Source organism: the organism of the source record quoted next, unplaced genomic scaffold, assembly GCF_019419815.1.
Source record: "Pyrus x bretschneideri cultivar Hongxiangsu unplaced genomic scaffold, Pyrus_bretschneideri_v1 Contig46, whole genome shotgun sequence".
NCBI lineage: Eukaryota > Viridiplantae > Streptophyta > Magnoliopsida > Rosales > Rosaceae > Pyrus > Pyrus x bretschneideri.
The window spans coordinates 1,779,999-1,795,905 of record NW_025999783.1 but is presented as its reverse complement, the minus strand read 5'-3'; the positions used below and the strand labels follow the sequence as shown (position 1 = coordinate 1,795,905).

At 36.3% G+C, this 15,907-nt stretch overlaps 1 long non-coding RNA gene across 1 annotated transcript; it reads right to left on the bottom strand.

Annotated features, from left to right (window-relative positions):
- Positions 1 to 2,511: 2,511 nt before the first annotated feature.
- Positions 2,512 to 3,196, bottom strand: LOC125469846. The gene is made up of 2 exons (XR_007252108.1): positions 3,030 to 3,196; positions 2,512 to 2,740 (listed from the first exon to the last, which is right to left on the bottom strand). It is a non-coding gene; the product is annotated as an uncharacterized LOC125469846 (long non-coding RNA).
- Between the last annotated feature and the right edge of the window lie 12,711 nt (positions 3,197 to 15,907).

Here is a 15,907-nt window from a genome sequence, read left to right as displayed (position 1 = left end):
GTTCGCAATAATCTGCTGTAAATCACAAGCTGCACATATAATATTTGTATTATATTTCGAAGGATACCATACTCCTAAACAGGAATGTAACCGTAGTTACCCATAATTCTAACAAAAGTATACGTCTATTAAATATGCACTGTGCGTAAAATCTTCATACATCAACTCCAATGATACCATAGTTAACCCGAAATTGTAACTGTGGTTACAAGTGACTAGAATGGAAATAAGGATATACTGCAACCATGCTACTGGTGGGACAAACAAGATGCAACTCGTCCACAAAGGTCTGAGTAACTCATTTCAAACTAATCGTTAATCTAGGAGTAGAAATGCAATACTGAACAACTTCTAATACTCAAAATCTTCATAACGACTTCCAAAGGCTTGGAAGTGAAACATGTAACACGATGAAATATAAATACACCAAGATGATAATCTTGTCAGGTTTCTATTTGTTGAATTTGTATAGAAGTCTAGGAGTAGTTTTCTCAAAAAGTCATCGTCCTCTGGACGCAATTAGAAAATTGTAGTTGCCCAAGGAAGTTTGAACTCTATATCCTCAATATCCCCACGACATTAATCAAAAGTGGGGTGCATCTAGAGTGAGGATTCATTTAGACCACATCAAAGGGAGCCTCGATTTATCTCTTTCCTACTTCCACATTTGATCACGTCACAAAGAGAACTTCTAGATCACATCCCACATCGTCCAGGGGAGTGATCCTTAAATGTATATTCCCGTCCCTACCTAACACGAGGCCTTTTGGGAGCTCACTGGCTTCGGGTTCCGTAGGAACTCCGAAGTTAAGCGAGAGGGGGGCTAGAGCAATCCCATGATGGGTGACCCACTGGGAAGTTGCTCGTGAGTTCCCAAAAACAAAACTGTGAGGGAATGGTAAACCCAAAGCGGATAATATCGTGCTACGGTGGTGGAGCGAGCTCGGGAAGTGATCCGCCCCGGGCCGGGATGTGACAATTGGTATCAGAGCCTAACCCTGGCCGTGATGTGTCGACGAGGACGTCGGGCCCCTAAGGGGGGGTGGATTGTGACATCCCACATCACCCAGGGGAGTGATCCTTAAATGTATATTCCCATCCCTACCTAGCACGAGGCCTTTTGGGAGCTCACTGGCTTCAGGTTCCATGGGAACTCCGAAGTTAAGCGAGTAGCGCGCGAGAGCATTCCCAAGATGGGTGACCCATCGGGAAGTTCTCATGTAAGTTCCCAGAAACAAAACCGTGAGGGCGTGGTCGGGGCCCAAAGCGGACAATATCGTGCTACAGTGGTGGAGTCGGGCCCGGGAAGTAGTTCTGCCCCAGGCCGGGATATAACAATTGGTATCAGAGCCAATCCCTGGCCGGAAATATGTCGACGAGGACGTCGGGCCCCTAAGGGGGGTGGATTGTGACATCCCACATCGCCCAGGGGAGTGATCCTTAAATGTATATTTCCATCCCTACCTAACACGAGGCCTTTTGGGAGCTCACTGGCTTCGGGTTCCGTAGGAACTCCGAAGTTAAGCGAGAGGGGGGCTAGAGCAATCCCATGATGGGTGACCCACTGGGAAGTTGCTCGTGAGTTCCCAAAAACAAAACCGTGAGGGAATGGTAAGCCCAAAGCGGACAATATCGTGCTACGGTGGTGGAACGGGCCCGGGAAGTGATCCGCCTGGGGCCGGGATGTGACAGTATGCATAAATCTTTTCTTTTGTAAAATTAGAAAATAAAATTACCAATTAAAATTTTAATGTACACGATCAAATTGTAAAATGGATTAGACGTCCGCACTCTAAGTTGTCATTAGAAGAAATGTTAAAAGACAATTGTGTTTAGGTGCTTGAGTATGCATTATATGACCCGGATGCACATATGGCTGGAAGCCCCTACTTCCTAGTAGGCTTCTTAGTTATTTTCTTCCATGACAATTTCGAAGGCGCCAGCAAATAGGATCGAATCGATAAATTTGTAGAAAAAGTAAAAGATTACTTTGAGAACAATATGGAAGCTTGCAGATGTTCCAGACAATAAGTAGACAAGCAGGCAATGTGGTTGTTCTTGTTCGAGAAGCAGCTCAACCACTTCTTTTATAACTTGATGGGGTTTGCGTCCTATACTTGTTCACACAAAGTTAATTAGAAAGCGAAAGATGAAAAAAGAAGACTTTAAATATTTGATTCCTATTCTTGCTAATACCAAAGTCTTTTGTGATAAAACTCAACACCTGATGAATTGTGCAAGTAATAATTATATAATTATCAAATTATAAACAATATCGTTGTTGTTAGAAATGGGTCTTTGACCCGTCTCCCGAATAATTCAACACAAAAAAATATCAAACACCATCAACAAAATTGCCCCCACCGATTTGGATGGTTAATTAGCAAGCAGAAGATGAACTGAAATTATACACAACCAAAATTAGTTGGGAAATTTAGAAAAATAATCAAAATTTAGACCTGTATAGTATTATACTCATCATTTTAATTTTATGATAATTATAATTAAAGGTTAATATAAAATTATTAATATATTATTAATGAATAAAAACTTCCTCATATAAAGGAACTACACGCCAGAGGTTCTACTCTTACAGAGCTCCTCCAAAATCTACAAACCTATCCCCTTCTCTTTAGCGTAGGTAAATATCGTTTGCTCAACAAAAAAAATCTGCAAACTTAGTTCAGCATTCGAATGTCCACTAACTCACTGGAATTGCGAGCTGAAATTGCCCAAGATGCTGTCAACATAATGTAAACATGATATATCAATTAGATAAAAGTTCCATATATTGGTACGAAAGCAATCAGATTTTCAGGATTCAAACCCAGTTTTGATCATGCAAATATTTTTCAAAAACCAATTCAACAACCAATTTAATTAAGCAGAATTACAATAACAGGATCAAATTGTAAGCCACAAAACAACCAGGATCATATTCAGCGGAATTTTTTCAACGGTCCGAGCTTGCAAACACAAGCATTCAAATTTCAATTAAAACCACTGAAATATATTTTTCATTTCCTTACCTTTCCCACCAACCAAACAGAAGCCAAGAGAATCTGAAAACCCAAAACCAGAAGAAAATTTCTGATCAGCGAGAAAGCAGTTCTGGTTTGAGAGAGAGAGGTCGGTATACTTAGAGAGAGAGACAAGAAGAGAAAAGCTAGTTTTTAGTTATTAAGGGTATATTAGTAATGATATATCAAATTTTGATTATAATTATTATACATTTAAAAGGATAGCTATTATTTTATTCATGGTCTAAATTTTAGTTATTTTTTCAAATACCCCAAATTAGGTGGAGTCATAAATATCAGAGTTGTTGAACAATTTCCTAGAGTACTATACTATGTGGTAGGTCTACACGCTGCTTAGAGAAATTTTATTGGTTAAATTACACTTTACCATCTTAAGTTTGAAGTCAATTTTAATTTCTTATAACATCTTTAAAACATTTTAATTTCATACCTCAAGTATTATTTTATTTCAATATAATATATCCGTTACATTTTCGATCCATTTATTCGTTAAGAGTTGACGTGTCTGTCATATTTATGTCACGTGACTGCCAAATTTATGTCTCAGATGGGGGAGAAAGGTGAGTGGGTGCCGAGCAGAGCTCAAGGTGGTGGCTGGGCTGGGCGCCGACGAAGGCGGATTGGAGGCTTTGGAGTCGCATAGAGAAGAAGAAGGTGGGTGCGAGTTGTAGAGAAGAGAAGGGTGGGTGGGGTTGCAGATGAGAGAAGGGAGAAGGGGGGGTGGGGAGGGGTTACGCGATTTCAATTTTTTTTTTTTAATTAAAATTTTGTTTTGCCATCTGTCACAAATTTGGCAGACACATCAGCTCTTAACGGATCAATGGATAGAAAATGTAACGGATGTATTATATTGAAATAAAATAGTACATGAGGTATGAAATTGAAATGTTTTAAAGATGTTGTAAGAAATTGAAATTGACCCCAAACTTGAGATGGTAAAGTGTAATTTACCCAATTTTATTTGAACCCATATAATTTTTCTCTACACTCAGTTTATTCTAATAAACCCAAATTTATTACGTAAACTGCCCTAACAAACCTAATTCAATATAAATTTATCTTTATACCCATTTAGAAAATAAAAACACAAAATCAGTATTTTTGTAACTCATTCAAGGATTAAATAGAGCAGTATCTCTCATATATTTGTCTTGTGCTTAATTCTTCTTTTGCTGCATATTTGTCATTACTTGTATTTATCTATTGGCATTTGTTCGGAAGTAGGGGTTCATAAAGTTCTTGGTTCCCCTCAAATGCAGTCCGTCGAGATTGTTTGTAGTCAGTGGAAATGCTTTGAGGGATTTGCATTAGTAAAGGCTTATTAGCAAGAGACCATAGAAGTGATTATTCATAAAATTCAGTTTATTTAGTTCATGTAAAGTTTAGAGAAATCAAGTGCCGAGATGTTACCTCTGAAATGGTTGAATTCCGAATTTAATTTAATAATGTCCGTGTAATTCATCAAAGGTAAAGGATGGGCATGAGCTTTAAATTGGAAAGCTTCCCAATATTTTCACTGATGGGACCGAAAATTTTATTCGAAGGTAATGAAATTTCTTGAAGTGCTTGAACATTGTAGATATCATTAGGAAGGGACCTTGACACGAAATGATCACCAATTTGGAACAGTTTCTTAGTCCCTATGAAAGGATTGTTGCAATATTTCTAAGGATCTATTATGAAAATATAAAGTGGAAGCAACGGAAAGTAAATTATTTCTTTATAGTGTTAGCGTTCAAAGCAAGATATAGTTGGAGGCCTATCCCCAAATATAAATAGACAAAAAAAAAATTGATAAATATTTTCAAAAAATAAAAAAATAAAAGAAAATCTCAATGTATCTATCAAAGCATTTTCAAGCACCTTCAAGAGGCTACAGTATTATTAGTGCCTACATTCTTTAGCCCTCAACGTTGCTTAAATTGATATAAACGCTCCTAGGACTTTGAGTACATGTTAGAATGAACGTATGATAAGATTGCATGATGGTAGAGTTTGATTATTGGGTGTGAGTTTACTGATAAATTTTAGTTTTATTGTTAATTTAATCTTATAATTGATGGTAATTATGTAATAAAGGTAAAAAAGATAATTTACATTAAAAGTTTAAATTGAGTGTAAAATAAGGTCATATGAGTTCAAATTTCCCCATTGCTTATCTCATCCTTACGGGAGATATTAGCAATCTTCCTTTTAACTATTTTTTGCTATGTTTTAACGTTCTTCTTTATGGGTACAATCATGTAATATTACTTGATGATTAGAACTATTTAGTTTCTATGTTACCATTTTATGATCAATATATTCAGTAACAAAATTCAACAAAATAAAAAAAATATTTAATTGTTTGATTAATGTTGTCATGATTTTATTGTTTAACTAAAGAACATGAATTCATATATTATTGAATAACAAGTTAGAGGACTAGGTGATTTTAAATTTTGCTAAATTTTTTTTGTAAATATAATTTTTAAGAAGTGACCTAAAACAAACAATTTAAATATATGCAGAAAAATTCAAAAGAGAAGATTGATAATGCTCTCTGTTCTTGAGTATCCATTTGTGTTTGGATAATGCTAGAAAGATCAAAATTTTAAACTAAATTTGCAAATTAAATGATATATCACCAATAAAAAATAAGCACATTAATAAACACTTAAATAATAATTTAATCATTAACAACTAAATCATTTAGTTTATAAAATGTAATTTAAAATACTATTCTCCCTATCATACATTTTGTTTAGTCTTTCTTCTTTAATTTTAACACATTGTCTTCGTCTCATTAATTGTCAAGTGTACGCAATGCTAGCCAAAGCATCCATATCTACATGACTTTTATTAATTAGGGTTTCACATGACGAGATGAGCCTGCTGCAAGAAAAATGTGTCCTGCCATCTACATCTTCTGCTACAAACGAGGTAGGGAGAGAGGTTTGAGCAGTCCAACGTCAGTCTCCTTCGGTTGAGGGATTCTTCAAATAAGTTTATTTGAAGAGTTTTTGTAAGCCTCATTCTATATTTTATTTCAGCGATTCAGCTGTTTATCGTTTAGGTTTTTCTTTAAAAATTATCTCTAACAAAAATCATTCAAATTCAAAAGTATTTATCAGTTGGATTAAATAGTAATTGACACACCCCGATCGAGATCAGGGTATGCTGGCCATCACGTGGAAGTGACGTAACCATGTGCACAGTGCGGAAGCTAATAAAATAATAATAAAAATAATACGAATAAATAAAAACCAGCTTTACACAAAGTAATAACAAATATGTGCAAGCGTAAGTGTGAACACAAAGTTTAGAGCACGTAGACCTAATGCAGTCCGGGAGAAAACGATACTACAAAGGCACACCCGAAGGTGATCCTACACTGGTAATAGTCTGTCAGATATGCTGGGGAAATCCTCAGGGAAGCCACCAAACGTGCTAGCCAAGAGCCTGGAGGGGCGCAAAACAAAAAGTGTGAGTGGGCAAAAACAAAGCTTTTCAAAAACCATTTCATAAACAAGTTCTAACCCCTCGCCGTAAAACCTGTATACTTCCCAGAAAATATAATATACATATATATATATATATATATAAATCATGCTCAGAAATATGCCATGCCAGAACCTCGAAGTAAAATGCAAGTGCTCAGGAAAATGTCAAAATCAATGCCATGAATCTGTCAGCCGTAGTCACCTAACGTGACCTGTACGGCTGAATCTAGAGCTCAAATCTCCATCTCACTAACTATACCTGCACACGAGTCGGAATCACCTAACGTGGTCTGTACGACAATCCTGGGTCTAATATAAGTACGCTCAAGTGCTACAATTACGTGAAGGCTGGGCGAATAATCGCGGGTCACCTACGAGTCGGAACCACCTAAAGTGGTATGTACGACAGGACTGTGCACCTAACTTGGATCCAAGATGAGCGAGTGGTGCGGGAAGTGAACATCACGTGAAGGACTGTGCCCGACTCTAGGCGAGAGCACTAACACCGGGGGTGCATGTTATGAGCTCTCTATGCATCTCAAATCGCTACTGAATGTAAACATAAATCATAACTCACCTACAGCACCAATACACACACACACACACACACACACACACACACATATATATATATGCAACTAACAATGCATAAACAAACGGCAACATAATGCATGGCACATAAACGAATAAACGTTTCAAATCAATTTCTGGGAAAAATATGAGTATATAGGTATATACGGAAAACCAAAAGCCCACTCACTGGTATGTAGAAGGGTCGTAACCCCCTTGCCTCGAGTGACCACGCTTGTCCTCGGGATAGGTATCACCTATATGCGAAACCACTATAAAAACGTAAATTTTAAAGCACATAATCAACCTTATGAAATAACTTCTCATACAATGCTCAAATAGGGTGTATGAATAAACCAACGTGATCTACTCAACCTCAGGAACATCCCCATATTTTTAGAAAAAAATTTCACCGTCACACGCGCCGGCCAAGGAACGGCCACACGCGCCTGCCACTCGCAGGCACGTGCCTGGCACGCTGATGGCGTCAGTTAACACCGTCAGGAATATTCCATTAACTTTAATGGATTTCGTTAACGCTGTTAGGAATATTCCGTCCAAACTGATGGAATATTCCGTCGTCTTCTACGGCAAGGCTCCGGCGCCGGAAAATCGTAAAAACTTCAAACCTTCATATCTTCTTCGTTTTTCAACCAAATTTCACAAAATTGGTACCAAAATGAAGCTTACAACGAGAGGAACAAATCCATACCACTTTCAAGTGCTAAAACACATGGAATCTCGTCGGGAAAACACCACCAACTCCGGCCAACCTCGAAACTCACGATCCCGACGTCTAAAACCTTCAAACGAACCACCCCGAGCCTCCTAAGGACTCACCAAGCTTCCTACAAGCTTGAAATTCCCAAAAACACAAGAATTAACGTGTGCATGAACAATGACAAAAATCGGGTATCCCGAGTTCGACGTGAAAACGAAGGTACCCTTACCTGAAATGGGTATGGTTGAACTCCTACGGACCTCACGAGCATGGATATATACTTTTTTTTTCTTCGATCTGTGAAGGTTTGGAGGGTTTTGGGGTATGTCCGTACAAATGGAATAGGAAATGGGGAAGGGAAATGGCTCGGGACAGGGTGCAGGTTATGGGAAAGGTGAGGGTGTGTGTGTGTGTGGAAAGGTGTGGTCCACAATCAGCCAACAACAATCCAAAAACAACCACACAACGTAAAAAATCACACTAGGGGAAAAATCGTCCTTTCACACTTACGTTTTTAAAAAAATTCCAGAACAGGCTGTAACAGTAGTTATAATAGTTTTTCTTTGAAAAATCGTATTCGTTCATTTTCTTCACTACAAGTGGATGTCTTAATAATTTTGGAGTTATCTAATTTTTTGTAAGCAATGATTTATGAATGATGAACTAAAATATAACTGATTTGGATCATTGAAAAATGTTATAAAATGAGTATCACAATATGTCTATAAAAAATAAAAAATAAAAAAAAAATTAATTGAGGGATCCTTCAACGTACGGAAGAGGACTACATATATACACACACGGGTTAGGATATGGGACATATACTTTTGACCCACATTTTGACACCCATTTTGTAGGATTTACTTCGTAATGTATTTCAACGATCCGAACCATTTATATTAGGATATAATAACTCATTTTGTAGAGCCCACTTCGTAATGTATTTACAACGATCTGAACCATCTATATTTTAGTATATCATTCATAGATCATTCTTGCAAACAGTTAGACAAATCTAAAACCATTAAAACATAAATTTGTAATGGGGAAAATGAATAAATATGGTTTTACATAAAAAACTAAATTTACTCTTACATTCATATGGTTTCAAATTTGAGTGATTTTTGACAGACATGATTTTTGAGGGAAGATCGAAAAGATAAATTGTTCTGGTCGTTATAATACATTACAGAATAGACTTCGAAAAACGTGTGTCAAAATGTGTAGAAAGCATTTGTCAAACATTTCACTCGATCAACTATATGTTTTATACATTTGTTTGGGCTAAGATGGATTGACCTAAGGACCATAGTTCTCAGCCCAGTAAATATCCATCAGACCAATAGGATTTTGGTCCATGAAAACATCTATTTGACTGAGTCCTCATGAAAGTAGGATTATGAAAAAAGATTAAGTATAAGGGTGGCTCGGTCGAGTCCTACACACATGTAACTGCCAAGGATTAGAATAAACCATGAATAAATATGGATTATCCCAGGGATCAAAATGCATACATGATCAGATAAAGATGGATGAATCTCATAATGAGACTAGATTCAGAGTCCTATTGACAATAAGGAGACCGAGACTAGATGAAAATGAAGTTTTGACTAAGAGGGGATAAAAGGAATATTCAAGCAAATGTTGAGCAAACACAGTCCTATTAGGACTCTACCTCATCAAACTTGTTTATCATGGAAGTCTTGCCTTTAAATGGAAGAGGCTCTGCAACATTGAAGGTCCCTTTAACTCAACAAACAACTCAAATGCTCTATGAGAAATCCATCGCTCTGCGTGAAACTCTTCTCACACTTCTTGAGAAAAACACTAATTATCTTGACCCTCCCGTCAACACATCTTTAGTTTGGATAACATTGTGTTAACAACCGGCGACATCTTCAGTTTGAACCAACAATATTAGATCCGTAGAATAAAGCAATCAATGAGCATCTTTAGTTTGTACTAACAACAATAGTTCTAGTAAGTTGGTTATCTATCCAATTATCTATCCAAGTCTTGGCCGGAGAAGAGTTTTTAACTTATTCACCGAAAGACCTTATTTCATTAGCTTCCAACGGAGTAGAGTGTTCTATAATTGGTTATTCTCAAGTGCATTTTGCAGTTCGGCATTTAGACGGTGGAACCACGTTCACCATAAAGATGCTCACCTCCTTTGAGTACCTGTGTCCCTACAGCCTGACATCGATTTGGCACACCTATATCTCACGAATATATATAGTCGATCCAGCTGAACATAGTGCATGAGATCCTAAATTTTGCAATGATCTAGGCAACCTAGTCTTCAAGTTCTAGAACCCAAGGCAAGATGTGTTACTTCCTCAACCTTTACTGCTCGAGTACGTAAGTCAACAGTGCATTTGACATCATCACAATATATATTCTACTTGCCCGATCAAATTCAGTTGTAAGTTGGCATGCCCGTATTCACAAGAATGATGTAGTTAGCTCATAGTTACTCAGTATGCGCGCCACATAAACCTTGTACATAAAATGTAGTAATACAACGTGTGGAACACATTAGTGAGTTTTGCTTATATTACTGTGTACAAGATTGTACAAATAATTTTGTTCCTTTTCACCTTCATTAAATAAATAAAAAAAATCTTTTGTATTTGCTCACCCTATTCATAGTAAATAGTACCTGTTTATGATGAACTCTTAATTTAGACTACATATTCATGACGTGAGAGCATGTTAGACTGTATAATTGTTGGTCTGATGATACGTTAGAACATAAACATACATTCTAAAATCAATTAGCACTTATGGAGAGATTTAAAATGTTATAAGCATTTTTAATATGTTACTTGGTCTAATACTAATGTTATAACCAATTAGCATTTGCTAGACTTTTATCATTGAGTCATCCAAATGTATAAAAAAAAAAAAAAAAAAAAGTGAAAGAATTCATCATAAATATGTTACTTGGTCTCATACTGTCGATTTGTTCCATAATTGAATGCATAAACCATCTATATTGGAATGATTTTTTTTAGGGATGATCTTTGATTGAAGATTAAGAAATTAAGTGGTTCCGATTATAATGGTGAAGATATGTTATTTGCATGGGGTAGGAGGTGATCCGCATGTTAGGATTGACAGTACTATTGGATAGAGAAAATCACAAAGTAAATTAGAAAGATAAACACCAAGGATTTACGTGGTTCGGCAATTTGTGCCTATCCACGGGGCAACAATCAATCTTCCGTTAAATCAAAATAATGGGTACAACCAAAACAATCTTATCAAGCTGAAGACAAAACTTGATGAATATAAGAAAGTATAACACACATTCTCTAACTAAATCTCACTCACATAATTTATGATGGAACACTCTCACTCTCAACCTTAGCGGAACAACTCTTAGAATACTCTCTCTCTCAACCTTAGCGTGGAACAACTCTTAGAATACTCTCTCTCTGTCTCTCTCTCGGAGTGGTATGCTTGCTTTTGGATGATTAGCAATAGTGAAATGCCACTTCTATTTATATGCATACATGAAACATCCTACTGAGTCAAAGAATTAACTCCATCACTATCATTGGAAGTCGAAACATTCATGCACCATCCAATACATTGGCCTTGGAACTTCATATATTCATGCACCACATAGAGTTCTCATGTTTTGATTAATCTTATTTGTAATTCCAATGTATAAGGTGAATGAACCAACCATTGCATTCCTTTGAATGTAGTATTCTTCAACGAATCATTAGTTCTCTATAGAATTCTAGAGATTCCAAACCATCCTTCATCATGGGATGGAACCATGGTATACCAACACCATGTATTATCACGTGGAGTGGTATGCTTGCTTTTGGATGATCAGCAATAGTGAAATGCCACTTCTATTTATATGCATACATGAAACATCCTACTGAGTCAAAGAATTAACTCCATCACTATCATTGGAAGTCGAAACATTCATGCACCATCCAATGCATTGGCCTTGGAACTTCATATATTCATGCACCACATAGAGCTCTCATGTTTTGATTAATCTTATTTGTAATTCCAATGTATAAGGTGAATGAACCAACCATTGCATTCCTTTGAATGTAGTATTCTTCAACGAATCATTAGTTCTCTATAGAATTCTAGAGATTCCAAACCATCCTTCATCATGGGATGGAACCATGGTATACCAACACCATGTGTTATCACGTGGAGTGGTATGCTTGCTTTTGGATGATCAGCAATAGTGAAATGCCACTTCTATTTATATGCATACATGAAACACCCTATTGAGTCAAAGAATTAACTCCATCACTATCATTGGAAGTCGAAACATTCATGCACCATCCAATGCATTGGCCTTGGAACTTCATATATTCATGCACCACATAGAGTTCTCATGTTTTGATTAATCTTATTTGTAATTCCAATGTATAAGGTGAATGAACCAACCATTGCATTCCTTTGAATGTAGTATTCTTCAACGAATCATTAGTTCTCTATAGAATTCTAGAGATTCCGAACCATCCTTCATCATGGGATGGAACCATGGTATACCAACACCATGTATTATCACGTATATGTAATTTTTTTTTTTTCCCGCTATTGGTTGGTTGCAAAAGGATGAGAAATTTTGTGTGCCGGGAACACCCTGCCACGTGATGTTACCATTTCACATATTATAATATGAGGGGATAAAATGAGGGATAATAATTCAACCCCACTGAACTTCATAACTGTTCGAATGGCGCAAATTTGAGGATGAAAATTCGGATTTTTGGATATGGAAAAAAATCGTTAATATTATTCAATTAGGAGTTTGAATATGGTTATAGGGGTTCCCAATCCGTATCCGTCCCCGAATCCAATATGAATATAATATTCTCAAGTATTTAAATGATTTAATAATTTGTTTTGTCTTTCTCCCTTAGTGGCTGTTATATTTGCTTTTGTCATCCTTTTTTTTTTCTCAGGACAAATTTGCCTTAATTTGCTTTCATATTTGGCTTATAATGAACATCTGAAGAAAATATTGTTATGTTTTTTAAGATTCGAATGTGGATATTTAATGACGGAATTAGAATCCATTAAATTCTAATGTGTTAGTTGAACGAATAATTATTTTGCAATGACAAAAATGGATATAACCATTAACTGATGAGAAATCCGTTACCCCGTGGGTATGGTTATGGATAATCCCCGATGGTTAATTTGCGGTTATGAATATGGTTAATTTTCGTGGTTATAGGAATAGATATGACATTTCCGTCCCCAAACCGAACCTTTGCCATCCCTAGACAAAATATAGTTCATATTATATGTACATATTTATAATTTGAGTAAAATTATACCACTACGTTGTAGCGTCAAAATACCATCATGTAAAAAGATTCATAAAACTGTTCTTTTCTTTTTCTGCCAAAAAGAAAAGGATATAAAAAGAGAATTGTTATTGGCACTCCAAAATTCTTATTTTGCACTCCAAACTTTATATATTTAGAAAGAAAAACACATTTTGAGGAGTGCATAATAAGATTTTTGGAGTGTCGATATTCCCAAAAAAAAAATTGGCCAATTTAGTTATTCGTTAATTAAGCAGAAACACTTCAAACATATTTCATTTATTTCGTCTGATATATGATAATCTATAATATCCCAGAAGACTTGGTAGTAGGGGTAGTCATAAAAACTGCCAAACCATAAAACCGCATCGAACTATATGGAAAAAACCGAAAAGAACTGTGTTGATCGGAAAAATCCACTTTGAGTAAAAAACCGAACCAAACTAGTTCAAACCTGTTCCTGTTTTGAAGGAACAAGAACCGATCGGAACCGAACCAAACCGTTTTACTAATAAATAAATTATATATATACACATGTCATGGTTTAATAGGTTGAAAAATTAGTTTCACCAAGTTGCAAAGCAGTGAATCCATCCCAATTAGGGCTCACCCATCCTAAAATGTTTTTGCTTGCTACTGTTGCTACTGCTGCCAATATCAGGGAACCACTATCAGGGTGCCACTACCAAAGACATTTGCATTAAAAAGGATTTGTGTTGTATGCAACTTTATATAATCGTTTTAGAAGACGTATTTGAATGCATAACTCTATATCAGTATATTTCTTTGGCGTGATCTACTACATAAGTAGCTTCATAGCAGATTTGGTGTTTAAATAATTTAGTATTCGGAACCGTAAACCGGCAAGAACTCGAATCGGAACCGGTATAGACTAAAATGTACAGTTCTAGTAATAAATTTAAGCGAAACCGCACTAAATCGAACAGTTGATATTTTCCGGTTCCGGTTCCAATTTAGGTGGAACTGCACAGTGCCCATCCCTTGTGCACAACCAGAACTAGTCTTGCGGAAATTTTAGGGTACTAGAAGAAGAAAAAACATTGATGAAGACCAACCACCGAGTAGCCGTTGTCTTGCCTGCAAATGCAGGCTGGATGTCAGTGGAAAAATAATAGTCCATCCCGGCCGTATAGCTTTTATTGTCATCAAGTGGAGTAGTTGTAGATAGAGATGCTGCCACGACCACTCGATTACCAAAAGGGAAATTACCAGGAAAAGACGCTAATATAAGTGGCGCGCGGGGTCTTAGGATTGCGCAAGGATCACGCGTGGAAAGTTTCATTCGATAACTCATATGAGAGACTTGCCGGAGCCGGCCGGTAATCGAAAGCTAGAACATTGTAATACTGCTATGTAGATTATAGGGATGAATGACCATTTTTTCTACCAGATGTCGTCAATCTAGAGTACTATGGTAAATAACTTCAGTTAGATTTTGTTGATTGGTGCTCCGTACGTGTCAATGCATCCAACATTTGCAAAGGAAACCTGCATATATACTTAAGCTTATCTACTCTGTCCCTGATTTGTAATGCAACCTCAATCAAATGAAGCTTGTAGGGCAAGAAAATTACGTGTTATGCTCTGTCCTTATCCCCCCGAACTTAAAGTTTGTTCTCTTTGTCCGTTGAGCTGAAGACTACTGTATACGTACATATTTATCCATATCCATTATCTAGCATGTATCTGTATTTAGATATGTTGCCCCCAAAAAAAAAAAAATATTATTTGGGTATGCTAATCTCAAGAGATTGGTGGAGTAAAAATCGAGTAAAGGTTTAGAAACCTCAATCCCAGTTCGAATTCCAATGAATGCTTTCTTTGGGCCAACCTGCATCAATTAGTGTGTAATATTTCTTTATTAAAAAAAATTATTTGGATTATGATTAGGGGAAGTTCATAACCTTATTACCGAGCAATTTCAGTCACATGGATTTCTTTTTTTTTTCAACCTGCTTAGAATAAAGAGAGATATTAAGTATATTTAGTGACTTCGATCGAATTCATTTATTTTTGAATCTGTCATATTGATGACTTAATGGTCAGCCTCGCTTGGAAAAACTAAAAGAAATCGAAAGAGCTTCAATATATCGATCCCTTTGATCTTCACAAAATTGCTTTAAACGCATGCTTTGGGCCAGATGGCAGCAAAAGAAATTATGGAGTTGTTGGTTTAATTTGGTTACCTGTTAATTAGTTGTTGATCTATCATTAGCCAGGTAGGAATTGAAAACATATCTACCTGCTGGGTCCTGAATTATGTTGGAGTGTAATGGCAAGTCGGGTCCTGAATTATGTTGGAGTGTAAGGCAAGTCTTTAATTCTATTGTCTTGTAAGGGTTTTTCTTTCACTCATTTTTTCTTGGAAAGTTCCCTACGATTCCGAATGATGTATATATCTTTTAATAAACACATCCTGTTATAGAATTAATCTCTTTGGACAAATTTCTGACGTCTTGGATTTATATATATGTGTAGTACAGAGATCATGTGGTAGTACAAAAATGTAACAACAACAAAGCTTTATCTCACTAAGTGAGGTCTGATATATGAATCCTAGAACGTCATTGCGCTTGGTTTTGTGTCATGTCTTCCGTTAGATTCAAGTTGTCCAAGTCTTTTCTTAGAACCTTTGTTCAAGTCTTCCTAGGTCTTTCTATACCTCTTTAGCCTTGAGACTCTATCTCGTAACGGCATCTTCTAACTGGAGCGTTTGTAAGTCTTCATTTCACATGTCCAAACAAACAAAAATAT